Source organism: Camelus dromedarius, chromosome 2 (assembly GCF_036321535.1).
Source record: "Camelus dromedarius isolate mCamDro1 chromosome 2, mCamDro1.pat, whole genome shotgun sequence".
In the NCBI taxonomy this organism is placed as follows: Eukaryota; Metazoa; Chordata; class Mammalia; order Artiodactyla; family Camelidae; genus Camelus; species Camelus dromedarius.
This window is the reverse complement of record NC_087437.1, coordinates 25,548,250-25,563,132: the sequence shown is the minus strand read 5'-3', so window position 1 is coordinate 25,563,132 and position 14,883 is coordinate 25,548,250. Positions and strand designations below refer to the sequence as shown.

Below are 14,883 nucleotides of genomic sequence, written 5' to 3'. Positions count from 1 at the left end.
TTAGAGACTAATTCTCTGACTCTTTTCATTTTTGAAAATATTAATAGTAATCCAGTTTAAATTAGAATCTCTTATATGGTTGTAAGCTAAACATATCTAGCTATATTATTTAAACATAGGAACAATGTTACTGTAGATAAACTGTATGAATAACAGGTTATTTGGAATAGATTCTTTATTCTATAAAGAAAGCTATTTTTTTCCACAAATGGCTAACCTTTACTTTGCCTTTTTTCCATTGGTAAGACTCTGAGATTCATATTTAACAATTCTAAACTGGGCCCAAACTTCTATTATTTATGCTTTCACTGAAAAATGATACTATTAAATGTATGAAGGGAATATTGGCTGGATATTTATATGTCTTTTTCACAGCTATTTATATAGCTGTTTCCAAACCTTGATGCTTCAGTGACTCAAAGACAAAATTAAAAAAAAAATTTTTGGCTTGTGTAACATACAGCCATTAGTCCAGGAATCAAATTTAATTGAACTACTAAGTATAAGTGACTGGAAAGTAATTGAGACTGATGTTAAAGAGTAGGATCATGTTAGGAGGAAAATGGTGACCAACAAGTTTAAGAATACACTATAAAAAGGGTGATTATATTAATTAAAAATTATAAACAAACTATTGTTATCTGATATATATATATATAATTTTGAAATCAAAATGGAGACTATTAATATATTACTTATTTCCATAAAAAAGAAAAAAGAAATAAATGGTCCAATATATATTTTGCTTGGCTTTCTAACTGCTTAAAAAATGTAAGTCAGCTTTAGTTAAATATACAACTGAGACATACCTATCATTGTAGGAAAAATAAAATCTCACAGAATATAAAGGATAAAGAAAAAATATTGGACTTTAGAAATTATCTGACATCTTTTCTTGTTTTGCTTACTTAGACATGTCAGTGATTTAGGTAAAAAAGCCAACAGCCACATATTAGCTCAACATAGCTGTGTACCACTTTTCACAATTTTTAAGAAAATAAAAATCTCTGACTTTAGAAGAGTACATAAAATATTTAAATAAATATTTAAAATAGTTAATTCCACACATTTTGCTATGCAAATAAATAGGAAAAAGAAAAAGGGACCTGTGAGAACTGTATACCAGATAACCTCCAATGGAGAAAATTAGAGTTTAAAATTTCCAAATAAGTGTAAAAGAGCACAAAACTTTCTTACCAAGTAGCAATGAAGTCCACTGCATTATTAATAATTTGTGTATAATAGTACTGTCTAATAGAACTTTCTGTAATGATAGAAATGTTCTATATCTGTGCTATTCAATACAGTAGCCACTGACTACATGTGCCTATTGAGAACTTGAAATATGGTTAGTACACCTGAAGAACTGAATTTTTAATTTCATTTATTATAATTAATTTAAATAGCCACATGGGGCAAATGGCTACCATATTGAACAGTGCAGGGTCTGTAGATTTTAAGCCACTGAATATGGTTTTATTCTTTTACGTGTCCTAACCAGGTTTTTCCAATTTTCATAAGTAGATTTCAATCTAAATATTTTTGGTTCTATAAAACACGCTCTGAAATGCTGTTTACATGTTACTGGTTTCAATCAATAAGAGATCAAAGTTCTGTAGCTGTAAGTTGGTGGAAGTTTCAAAGTGACAATACAAAGTTCAGAAGGACCTTCCGAAAACACTTTCTATATTTCAGTACAGTGACCATGGACTGGGATGGGGCCTCAGAGATGCTTCCACAGGAAATCAAGGGCAGTGTTGCTAGTTAGTGGCAGAATTGGCATGGAATCAGTTCTTTAACAAAAGCTGACTTCTTAGAATTAAGCATGTTTTGCTTATTTGTCTGAAACCTAAAGGTTTGAAAAAGTTTAAAAGTTTACAGAATTTTTTTCAGTATTTTCTTATTTGTAAGCAAAATGTCATCATTGTCTGGGAAGTTTTGCTACAAATGTGTGATGTTATCAGAAACCAAGGGGCTTCCAAAATACAGGGGAGGAGAGGCTGGTCGAAGAATTATTCCCGGCAGGAGCCCCCATCTCCCCCAACATTACTGTCCCGGTTCTTCTGCTCTGAGGCTGATGGGGTATTACAGACAAAGAGCTCCTTCTGTTCAGCACTCTTAGGATGTAAAATAAAGCTTCCAGTCTTAGTGTCTTCCTAACTAGGACATATTTTTAATGTACTTTTTCCAGAGCTGGATTTTTTCTGAAAACACGCGCAGCCCAGCTTCCTAAGTTTAACTATACCTCACGAAAAAAACCCCTAAGGATTTCCAGTGGCACAGCTCTGTAGAATGTTACTATTTCTGTCTCCAAGATTAAAGCAGTCCTAAATAGTTTCCTAATACCACTGTGGAGTGCCTTCCAGCAACTGTTTCTTACCTGCCAATCAAAAAGACCAGTCACCTCTAACATATGTCTGCCCACCACCACTGATCTTATCTACCTCAGCATATTCAGAAGGGGACAAGCTACTCTTCATTCTCCTTGGAGGAACTAGGGAGTGTCTCCCCTGTTAATCTGGGAAGCTGAGGGCTTGTTCTTTGAGCCGAGTTTACTTCAGGAGAAAAAAATCCTGCTAGCCGAGTCTCTTTATGAAAGCTATCCTACGGGCCCATGTGGCAGGAGCTGGACTGACAGAGCATCCCCGGCTGCTCTCTCAGGTTTTGAGTGAAGTGCCCTGCTGTGTGACTCCATGGAACTCATGCCTACCAGTGGGCTAAGCTGCATGGGAATGAAAGGGTGCCTCTGCATCCAACTCCAGAGCCCCTTCCCCTATATCTTATTGGAGTAAGGGAGACGTTTGTAGGTTCATAGTCTTTAGACCTGTGCATCTAGAACTGAGTGCTGGGGCATCGCAGAACTCAAGTCCCCCATTTGGTGGCTGGGGAGAGAGCACGGTCATCTCCCTCCTGACCCTCCTAAAGCCCTACATAGTATGGAAAGTGCTGCTCAGAGATATCACCTCTAACCACAAGGAGATCCTTGCCAAGGGGTTGCAGATCTCTCACATGGTTTATCATCACTACATGAATATCTTTGTAATTCTGACACTTTACATTTAAATTCATAGAAATATATATGTTTTTAAGCTGCATATTAGAAGGGATGAGTTAAGATTGGAATTTCATTCTTTTCTGCTGCTTCTGTTTGTCATGTAACAAAGGCCTGTGTGGCTTCTTGTGCCATCTTCACTGTTGACATGTTAGAGAAAATTGCGGACAGATACGATGTTACAGGTGTAGAACATTTACCTGGATGCAGACCTTCTGGGATGGAGTCAATGACTTATTCAGATAAAAACTCAGCCATTTTAGACCAATTTATCATGTATCAAATCTGGAAAGAAAAAAAAAGATTAAAATGATTCACTGAATATGGTCAGACTTTTATTTTCTAATTTACAGAATAAGCATTAACACTACATCTTAAGAATGTTTTTAAAGGGAATGAAGCCATCTGGGCCACATCAAGAACATATTTTTCCTTATATAGAGTTAGGCTCTACTAAGTGGCTGTCTGTCATGGGATCTCGTCCTCCTCCTGATTATAGTCAACATTGTCCCTCGACCCTTGTAGATGAACACCAGAGAAGGAGAAAAAAGGATCTTTTGGGGTAAAAAATAGCATAATCCTCTAAGGCATTTCTGTAGAGATAACTACTAAATATAGGAAATATTAGATTTTTACTTGTGAATCTACAGTAAAACTTTGATACGTGATTCTTTTTAATGTAAAATTTATGTAAGTATTGTTGTATCACAATTTAAAACAAATCTTAAAAAATATTTTTTATGTTTTAATTTTTCATAGAAGTAATACATGCATGTGGTATAAATGTCATTAAAGAAAAGTATAAAATAAAAGTACCTCCTGAAAAAAAATAAAAATAAAAGACCCAGGAAAAAAATAGTACACATCTTTTAACCCTCACTAATTGCCTCTCCTGATCCACTTCTCAGAGATACTTATTACTAATAGTTTGCTATGTACCTTTCTAGGACTTTAAAAAATGTATACACATGCATATAAAGGTGTATATCCATGTTTTAAAATTTTGTACACCATATAGTCTGTGTGTTTTTTAACTTGATAATATGGCTAGCAGAACTTTCTGCGTCACAATACATAAACCTATCTCTTTCGTTTTGATAGCTATTTGGTAGCCCATTCATTGCACTAAAATATGATATTTAACCAGCCCCAGGGCTTTTTTTTTTTTTTTCAGTTTCCCATTTTGGATGCTTAAAAAAAGCCTCAATGATCATATTTTGTACTTACATGATTATATCAGTAGAAAAAGTTCCAAACATAATTGTTGATGCAAATTGTTTATACATTCTAAGTTTTTGAAAGATATGTACAAACTGTCCTCTATAAAGGTTACATGAATTTATAATACCAAAAATCTGGCTTGTAGCAAACCTTAAATTTTTCCTAAGTCTGATAAGTGAAAAGTACATTTTTGTTTTGATTTGCATTTCTTTAGTTATGAATGATGTTGAGCTTCTTTTTGTTTTCTCATTTTTTGTAGTTATTTTTCTATTAGTTTGCCCAGTCATGACCTTTGCTCAATTTTCCATTGGGTTGTTCACTGTTTCTCATTTTAAAGAGCTTGTATTATATTAAAGAAATTGGCATTTTACATGTGATGTGTGGCAAATAGCTTTCCCAAGTTCCTGTTTATCTTTTGACTTTATGGTGCTTTTTACAATACAGCCATTTAAATTTTTTTATGTAGCCAAATTCATCAATATTTTTCATTATGGATTTGGAGATTTTTTTAAGTAAGAATTTTTTTTTTTTTTAAGTTAAAGACTTACTCAAGAAGACTGCGTATAGGTTACTTTTTTTTTTTTTTTAACAACAGTGTATACCAACTTCACTATCACATAGTGATATGGGAGAATTTTGACATTAGAAGGACCTATTTTTATCCCTATTTCTTGTTTTTTTTTTTTTTTTTTGTTATAGCAAAAAAATTCCCATTAGATGATTTTTTCCTATAAAATACCACTATGGTGTAAAATCTGTGGACTCTACTATACATTGGGGAAAAAAATAGAGACAGGGTCAGATTTACCAATATCATTCTCTAGAGGGTTAATAGTGGTTTTCTAAGATCTGAAATCTAGAGTGAGTTAGAAGGAAAGTAAAATAAATTCCAAGACAAACAAAGTATGAAATACAGTAGAGGTTCATTATAGGAAAATTTGAAAGCACATGCAAAAGAAAAAATGATGGGGGTAAGGAAAAAGTCACCTTTGATCTTAACCTTGATCTTAATAATCCTCAAAAGCTTTTAAGATTTGTTACATATTTTTCCTAGTGTTCCTTATTTGTTCCACAAATATACAGGCATTTAAAAAAATATCAGTGATTTTACTCACAAATCAGTGCTAATACAACTTTTTTTGTTAGAATATCAATGACCCAAGTAAGACCTTAATGGAACCTTGACAAGAATCTGCCACACACACACACACACACACACACACACACACACACACACACAGATGCACACACGCACGCACACACGCACACACAGGCTCACACCTGATTTATGTTTTATACATCTTTATATTTACTTATGATTACCTTTCCTTGTCATTAAATATTTTAAAATCTACATATAAATATATGATGACCATATAATATTCTCTCATACTGCTTAACCTAGTGGGAATTTAAAAGAATAGATTTGTATTTCTCTCAGAAATCCATTCTATCAAATGCTAGAATACATTCAGGAAATCATTACGTAGGAATCACATCAGATTCTTTTCCATTCCTGATAAAGTGGCAGCAATTAACTGTGTGAAGGTCAAGTGCTGGAAGACATCATGATACAGTGTGTTTTATGTGAAGTGACATCATTTGAATGGAAAGAGAATTAGATTATTAAAGCTGGGTCAGTGGAACATTCCTGTTCTAGGGACACACCATGTAGATTTAGAAGCATGTAAGATGCATTTGAATTGTATAGCAAGAAAAGTTTGGATCAAAAAGTGAAGAAAAGAATACGTAAGATAAAATTGTAAATGTATGAAGTTTACTAGAAGAAATGCTGTGAGATTTTTTTAAAATTTATTTAGGAAAAAACCTGATACAGATTAAATTCAGCCACAGTCACAAATATTTAGGTTTAGTAAGACCATCAGGACTGTAAAGAATCCTAAGAGGATCATCGGTACTTTATCATTTATTAGCACTGGGATATTCTGTCTGCTATATGCAGGATGTCTCCTGGGCACGAATTTCCCTCTAAGCTCTCACTACTTGGCTTTATGGCATCTCTGGGTTGATTTTTGCCCTAAGCCATGACTTACAAGTTAGACAGTGTACTATTAGTGCTGCCGAAAGTTCTAGATCTAAGCAGTTGGTGAATTTCTGTCTCCCAAGGATGTCCTTTTATCATGGAAAAAATCGTGGCTGCTCAGTACCGTTGACACACCTCTCCTCTCAAACATGATCAGAAGGAACCTAGACTCACCTCAGTCTTTTGACCAACATCAGTGAACCCCTGTCAAAACAACAGACATTTGACCAGATCCTCCTGACAGCTCTCAGAGAATCTGTATACACTGGGAGAAATCTTTCAGAGACTGAATCATTTGGGGAGTCACTGGCTTAAAATAAATCACCCTTGCTTGCAGACTGACTGGTTAGTAACCCTATTCAACTAAAGTTTTGTAAACCATGCTTATAGATAAAAAGTGTTTATATCAAAAGCGGAAACAGTGATACGTAATTTGAGTTGGAATGCAGAACAGTTTATGTATGTAGGAAATGGCTTGTTCAATTCAAGACAGAAGTTTTTTAAAAAAAAAAAGTTCATCAGAACACTAAAAGGTTAAAAAAAATAAATTTCAAATAATGATGGGAAAAACAGAGATATCAAATCTTAAGGTTTAAATCATGGGCTTTCTTAGTTCCTGTATTTATTTCCCAGTTAAAGAAGGAATTTCTAGAGTTCTTCATTATTGCAGTTAAAGGTAAGATGACAGGCAAACATCATAACCAAAATGGAATAGATCTTGTTTTTTCTATGAGGGAAGTAGAACTTGATTTCCAATTGTAACTTTAAATAAATTCTCAAATAATTGGCCTTCAAAAGCAGGCAGCCTGGTGTGGAACAGACAGTGTGGGTGGCAGCTCAGAGCACAGGAATCAGAAATTTGTGTTTAAATCTTGATTCTACCAGTTACCACATTTTGATAAGCTACTTATCTTGTTATTACTCAGTATCCTGGTCTATAACATGGGGGTAAAGCAGTGGCCATTACATAGAGATGTTGTGAGGATTAAATAAAACACAGTATTTAAAGGCTGAACATTGTTTGGCATATTGTATGTGCTCAATAAATGTTAGCTTTATTAAAAATGTTAGTTTATTAAAAAGCCAAGAAAATAACCTCTAGGGAATCATTCTGAACAAGACAGAGGTACTGTTCACTCATGCGTCTCTAGCTTTAGTGTGCATTTGAGTCACATGGGGATCTGGTTAAAATGCAGATTCTAATTCAATGGCTTGGGTAGGGTCAAAGGTTCTGTGATTCTGATAAGCTCCCAGGTGATGCCCATGATGCTGGTCTGTGGGCCTTGACACCCGAAGTAATTGTGGATGGTTGTTTCTAATTTGTAATAGATATGGACATTCTCAATAGGCGGAAAGGGGGAAAGGAGGGAAAAGGAAGATGCCGACAATATGTACAGATTTAAAACTGCTCCCCAGGTGATTGTCATACGCTTGCCTTACCTGCTTCCTAAAGCCTGAAGAACCACTGATTTGGTATTTCAACCTTTTATTCTTTTTCATTTCTCTTTTTCTTACCTTCCCCTTGCCATTACAGCTTTAGACTAAAAAATGGTATTAATACTTAGTTCCCCATTAAGTAAGACTAAAGTATCGATTTTAAGTCATTTTATTGTGTGTAATAGGAAATGGTTTCGCTCTAACATTTCTCTTGTACAATATAAGCATCTGAAAATGTATTTAATATTTTCCATAGCTTTAACCAAAAACAAACAGGCAAAAAGGGACTTGTAGAGCATTTAGTAATAGAATACAAGGATGGAATTGGATGTAGTGCATACTATCAAAGGAGTTACAACGCCATGGGGAGGGGAAGATTGTGGTGGTTATTATGGAAGTGGCCAGAATCAGTGTAACCCCATTCAACATTTCCCCTTGGTCTGAAAGGTAGGAGGGTTGTTTTTAAATGGCTGCGCAGCCCAGTGGCATTGAGATGATTAAAGAGACCCGTGTCTAAATATGTACTTAGCTTGACCAACACCTCTCTAGGGCAAAGACCATTTTTATACTTTGGTATGTCCTCAGGGCCTGATATCACTCCGATCCATTATATTTTCTCTGTAAATATCTTCTGCTATTGTTGATGTATTTCATAGATATAACCCTTCATTTTCCAAGGTAGATAAGAGGAGCTTTGATTAATATAAAATGGAAAATAGCTAAAGAAAACTTAGAGAGCAAATTAGCAATCATAAACTCTCTTTAAAAGTACACAACTGAATGAGTATTTTCCAGTATTCTTACTGTGAAGTTAACTAGTCAATGTACTTTAATTCACTTATCTAAATAAGATTTTAACATTATTTGATGAAGAACAAAGCAGCTTATATGTGTATAAAATGAATAAGAAATCACACAAAAGCTGACCCAATGAATGATTATTAATTCTGTGATTTAAAATTTTAAGGACGTCTAGAATTGGGACTTGGAATATGAAGGCACAATGGGATTCTGAAAAAAATGAAGCATATCAATTTCTTACTCATTTTCCATTTTTTGTGTTGGAAAAGTAATTGAATGTGAGATCAGCCAGACAATTTAAAATATTCCTAGTTATAGGAAGGAAAATCAAACAGTAACTGGCAGAGTCTAGACATTTATTTTTACTTAAGACATTTAGATGATACATCTGTTTAGGAGCCAAATAAATAAAAACAAACTCTTCTAAACTAAGCTATAAAAATAACGTAATATAAAGCAGCCATACAGCATTTACAATATATAGTGAATTCTTTATTAGTAAAACAGTTTGAAGAACTTTTGGTTTTCATATTAAAGGGAAGTTTTTCCCCTGTGATCATCTGCTATGAAGAGAAAGAATCAAAATTAGAAAAACTTTTAATGTTAATACAACCACAGCTAATAGCAGGATTCACTTGTCATTTTTATGATTGTTCTAAGTATACACTTTTTTCTAATTGTCAAATTTGTCATTAAAGTAACCATCAACTAACATAGCATTTGGCAAATTTATAGCTCTTTATTTTATTTTATTTTTTTGCTGTGATTTGTTTTAGGTGTATTTTAGAGCTTTAATAGGATAATGGTAGTCATTTGCCAAATCAGTTGAATCTTACCTTAAATCCCCATAGATACTCCCTGATTTAAGATGGCTTTATATAATAAGCCATTGAAAAGTTGATTTTTAGTAAATAAAATCTCTGTTATGTGAATGAAACAGAAAATGTAAAGTGATAGCTAAATTTAGGCTGGAAATGGAACAGAATTTACTTTTGCTTATGGGAGCTTTAATATACTGTTTTAATAAGCACCTATGTGAAAAGAAACACAAACCATGTAATCCAATGATTTAGGCAATTTTGAAAGAGAAATTTTATAACCATTTTGAAGAAAAATAATAGTACTTTCCAATGGTGATAGGTTAAAAGCTGATTTTTCCAATTTGCTAGGTAACATGGGAGAAGTGTTTATAACCCAGACTTGTCTGTTTTGTCATATTTTGTTGCTCTGGCTGTATATTTGTTTATTGCTACAGTGTGTCTTCAAGACAGCTTTTTAATTTTCACAACACTTGGATTTACTTCAAACTTCTAAATAAAATTCTTATTTGGGAGGCTCTCTGGCTTTGCCCATTCATGACTGAGCAGGAAAAGGACTAGGGAAACTAGCGAGCTTGGAGCTAAAGACCAGGTGCCTGCGTCTGGCAGCCAAAATCTCTAAATGTGATGGGACTTGATCTTGGTCCCTGTAACAAATTTGAAAGCAAAACACAGCAACTGTCATCTGCTTGTAAAGGACTGTGTGACAGCACAGATAAAACTACAGGAGACACGCATCATGCATCTTAACTCCTTCTCACCGAAGTATTTCACCTGGGCTTTAGATAAGCAACAGATTGAATTTTCTTTCATTGTTTTCTAGTGTAGGGCAAACAACTAGTCATAGTAACAACAAAAACAGTAATAAGCAGCAGCAGCAGCAGCAGCAGCAGCAGCAGCAGCAGCAAAAACCCCCAAATTATGTACACTCATACACACACAACTCTGACCCAAACTGGGAAAAGGAAAAGACAAAAAAAGTAAGAAACATGAACAATCCACAAAATCACAGTTTGAACACTGGAGCAGAGTAAGAGAGAGAGAGGGGAAAGATTTAAGCTCGGAGCTCTTGGGATGCAGAGCATTGCTGAAGCAACAGTGGCTGAAGGACCCTTTATAAATCTCAAGGAAGATAAACTTTCCCTTCCTTTGGCATCCTTGGAAGAAAACCAGTTTTCTTCTGAGCTGATTCAGTTTAAGGTTGAAGAAGAACTGAGCTAGAAATAAAGGCCTCATGATGGGCACAAAGAACAACAAAGTCAGGAAATAAAAAGGAGGAAACAGAGTAGATAACAGACTTGACACTAAAAATCATGAAACTTCAGCAAATGGTGAGACCTTGCAACTGGGGCCACTCCCTGAGCCTTAAACCAGGTTGTAGGAAGAGCCAGTTGTGATTTGCGGAGGGACACTTGGACCTAATGATTTTCCAGGGCAGAAAATTTACCGGGAGAGCTATTTAGACAGTTTTGAGGGCCACAGACATGGGCTAACAGGGTAGTTATTTTAAACTTTTATTTTTTAAGCAATAACTAGGCAACAAAAGGAATCAAGGAATTCTGTCATTGGAGGGAAACTTACAGGCAGGGACTTGAGGTTCAGAGTTGTGAAATAACTCTAACAGCACATGGCCAGATAAGTAAGAGTCTCCATTCCCAGTGCCCTGTGCTTCCCTGCCCCTGCACTATCTTCCAGAAGGGTTGTGGAATCCACCACAGCCTGAGGAGAGATTATCCACATGGGGCCTTTAGAGCTAGGGAAACACTGCAGGGTACAAGGAAAACCGGCAGTTTCTGTTTTAGAGAAGACTTATAAAGGCATTATAGCTTATGCTAAAGGGAATACATCTGAGGACCCAGGATCCTTCGGTGGCAGCTACCAAGAGAATCACGTTGGGGATGAGGCACCTTTAGGAGATGTAAATTGCTAAAAAAAAGTTATAGAACAGAGCAGCAGGGTGCCAGATTTCCTGCCTCCCTCACTGTTACATTCTCTTCTTGGAATGACACTAGAAGTAAATGTAGCCAAGTTCCAAATGTGATCCCAGGGGAAAGTGAGCACCCAAACTTTGACCAGGAAGAGAGGGCTCCAGAGGGCCACTCCTGAGTGTTTGATTCTTAATGAGGCCATCAGCAAAGATTAGGTAAAGAGGCCCTAGGTGGCTTCATTAGCCAAGTCTCTGAAGGCTGCCCGAAGACAGGGCAGGAGATGCTTTGGGAAAGACTTGCTGAGGCCTTCTGGAGACGTAGCATCTGGCACTGTGGAGATACTTGGCCGGACTTTAAGAGACTTGGAGAATGGGGTGCTAGGTAGAGGAGTGGATGAAGGGAAGGGGCCAGCAACAGGCTCTGTTGGAAGCAAAAGAGCTCCTAAAATCTCTCATTTACAAAAGTGCGCTGGACAGGGTTGTGGGGATTGGGGTGTGGAGAAGCCCAGGTTTTTCCCTTCCCCATTTAGATGAGTCAAAGAGCACTTTACCTAGTTGGAGACTTTGCCCTACGTGGGGGCGGCGTCGGAGAACCCACAGATATGGTTTGCAGGGAGGGGTGTGGGGGAGGTGAGCCGTGCTGGTGCATGGCCAGGGAAACAGTGTGGGGACACTCTTAACTTCACTTTAGAAGTTGCACAGCTTTTAAATGGACGCCCTGCGGAGTCGTACACTCAGGTTACGGTTAAAAGACAAGAGTTAACTAGAAGCCTCGGGAAGAAAGTTTACTTGGTTGCATACCATTTCTACAGATTTCTTGCTTGAGCTCGATAGAATTTGGTTAAATCGGAATGAAATTTCGGGAGCAGGCAGCAAACAAACTCAAATCGTTTCTTCCCAACACAGATGCCCTTCATCAGATTTGGGTAAGGGCGGTCAGCTTCGGGTCGGGGTGGGCGCCGACTGGAAATAACTCTCTCGCGCCTTCGTTCCCGGGATCCTCCCGGCACAGCACCCCCAGTTGACACTTTGGCCTGAAAGTGACCACCCCTGTCCCCAAACCCCGAGCCTGACGGCCAGTCCGCGCCAACTCACCCGCACCCAGGATGCTGCGCCCACGGCGGACAGAGCTGGCGGCGCTGGTTCGGGGCGTGGGCGCGCCGCCTCCGCGTTCCGGCTGTGCGCCCTCACTCCCGGGGTCCGCTCGGGCTCCTCCCCATGGATCGCCGCCTCCCGGCCGCGGAACTGCTAGTCGAGCGTCCGCCCAGACGCTCTGTCGCCCACTGCCTGGGGCGCTTGGCTGACAGGCGCAGGAATCATCCTCTATGAGGCAGCTTCAAATTTATAGTGAGGGGCGTTGCTGCTTCATGGGTTCCAGGGGCGAGGCTGTTTAGCACTCCCTCCTCCTCTGCCCCGCCCGGGAGACCCTCTTGGCCCAACCCCCTTTCCTCTCCAGATGCTGGCGGAAGTGGGATGATGCCACTGTCATCCCAGTGTCATTTATTAGATCTACACGCACCTGGCCCCTGAACCCGGCATCAAGGGAGGGAGTGGAGAAACGGAGCAGGGCTGGGGATGCAGGAGCAGCCATTCACACCTAGACAGATTTTCTCTCTCTTTTTTTTTTTTTTGTCCAACTTGGAAAACTTTTAAGGACGAATTAGGGAACTTTTCTTCCCTGGGAGTAACTCAAACTGAAAATACCGTTGTGGATCACAGCTCCATCCCATAGATTAATTTCAGGGTTGTTACAGAGTGAAAGGGTGGACATTGATTTCCTCCTGTTGGACATGCTACTGGAGTTGCGTTTTTAAAAATACGAAAATAGATAAAGTTAAAAAGCAAAATGTGACCAAATGTTTAAGGAAGAATTAGTGTAAGTTCTTTATAAACTCATCAAAAAACAACAACAACAATAACAACAACAACAACAACAACAAAACCCCAAAAAACAAAAACCAAACCAAAAGAGGAAGTATCACTTCCCAACTCATGCTCTGAGGCCAGTATTACCCTGATACCAAAACCAGTTGAGACATCAGGAGAAAGGAAAACTGCAAATCTCCCTTATGAATGTAGATAAAAATCCTCAATAAAATGTTAGTGAATCGAATCCAGTAAGGTACTAAAAGGATTAAACACCATGACCAAGTGAGATTTATCCCAGGAATGCAAGATTAGTTTACTGAAACATCAGTTAATGGAATATACCGCATCAACAGACTGAAGGACAAAAATCACAGGATCATCTTAATAAATCAGAAGAACATTTGACAAAGTGAAAAACAACTTTTCATGATAAAAATCACTCAATAAACCAGGAATGGAAAGAAACTTCTTCAAACTGTGAAGTCTATGAAAAACTCATGTCATAACTTACTGTTGAAAGACAGTATTTTTGCATCTAAGGATCAGGAAGCAGACAAAGTTGTTGGCTTTCCGCACATCTATCGAACATTGTACTAGAAGTTCTAGCTAGGGCAATGGAACGAGAAAAAGAAATGAAAGGCGTCCAGATTAGAAAGGAAGTGAAACTATTTGTATGTGCAGATGACATGATCTTGGATTTAGGAAATCCTAAGGAATCAATTAAAAAGCTACTAGAGCTAATAAACAAGATCAGAAAGATTTCAGGATACAAGATCAGGATTCAAAATCAGCTGTATTTCTACACACCAGCGGTGAGAAATCCAAAAATGAAATTAAGAAAAAACTGCATTTATCATAGATCAAAGAAATTGAAATAATTAGGAATAAATTTAACAAAAAGATGCAAAGCTTGTACCCTGAAAACAGAAAACATTGTTGAAAGAAATTTAATTAGACCTAAGTAATAGAATGACATTCCATGTTCATGGAAGACAATATTGTTAAAATAACAATAATCTCCAAATAATATACAGAGTAAACACAATCCATAACAAAATCCCAACAAGCTATCTTTGAAGAAATTAAGAAGGTGATCCTAAAATTCATAGGGAAGTGCAAGGGACCCAGAATAGCCAAAACAATCCTGAGAAAGAACAAATGTTGGAGGACTCTAACTTGCCTCCTCGTATCACAGGTATTTGGAATCATTTATCACAGGACCTCTTGTAGAAAAGCAAAAAGTAGGGAAAAACAAAATTCTGGAGATCGTGAGTGATATTAGGAAATGCTCCTGTGATTATCGTTTAAGAATCAGAAGAGTTTTATATTTTTAAACCTATTTAGTGCTTTAAATCATCAGCCGTAGTCAATGTAGCCGTACTACATTTCAACTTGGTTTTAGAAATGATCATAGTTTTGAGGACTGGATGTTTCTTAGAGAGTCAGCTGTTTTGGGTGAAACTTCTCAAAAGGGTGGAGTTTACTCCTAGGGATGTTATGTCATCAGACACAAGCAGATGAGAAGGACAAGTTTCCAAGAAACTGAAGGCATCATCATTATTATTGGGCTGAATCAACTGATTAATATATAGTTTAAACACCCAACACCTAAGCTGAAGCCCAGCTTTGCTGCTTGTTAGCCTGATACACTTATACAAGTTTACCCTCTGATATGGGTTTTTTTTTAAATATATGGAGTACTAATATTCCCTAA

General features: G+C 37.2%; 1 protein-coding gene across 3 annotated transcripts in view; it reads right to left on the bottom strand.

Annotated features, from left to right (window-relative positions):
- Positions 1–12,651, bottom strand: part of AGTR1 (angiotensin II receptor type 1) — a 42,797-nt gene extending 30,146 nt beyond the window's left edge. For all 3 annotated transcript variants that reach the window (XM_010980572.3, XM_010980571.3, XM_010980570.3), the window contains exons 1-2: positions 12,396–12,651; positions 3,253–3,337 (exon numbers count right to left, since the gene is read on the bottom strand). The gene's annotated coding sequence lies outside the window, so the exon portion shown is untranslated. The remainder of the gene's footprint in view (positions 1–3,252; positions 3,338–12,395) is intronic.
- Positions 12,652–14,883: the final 2,232 nt, after the last annotated feature.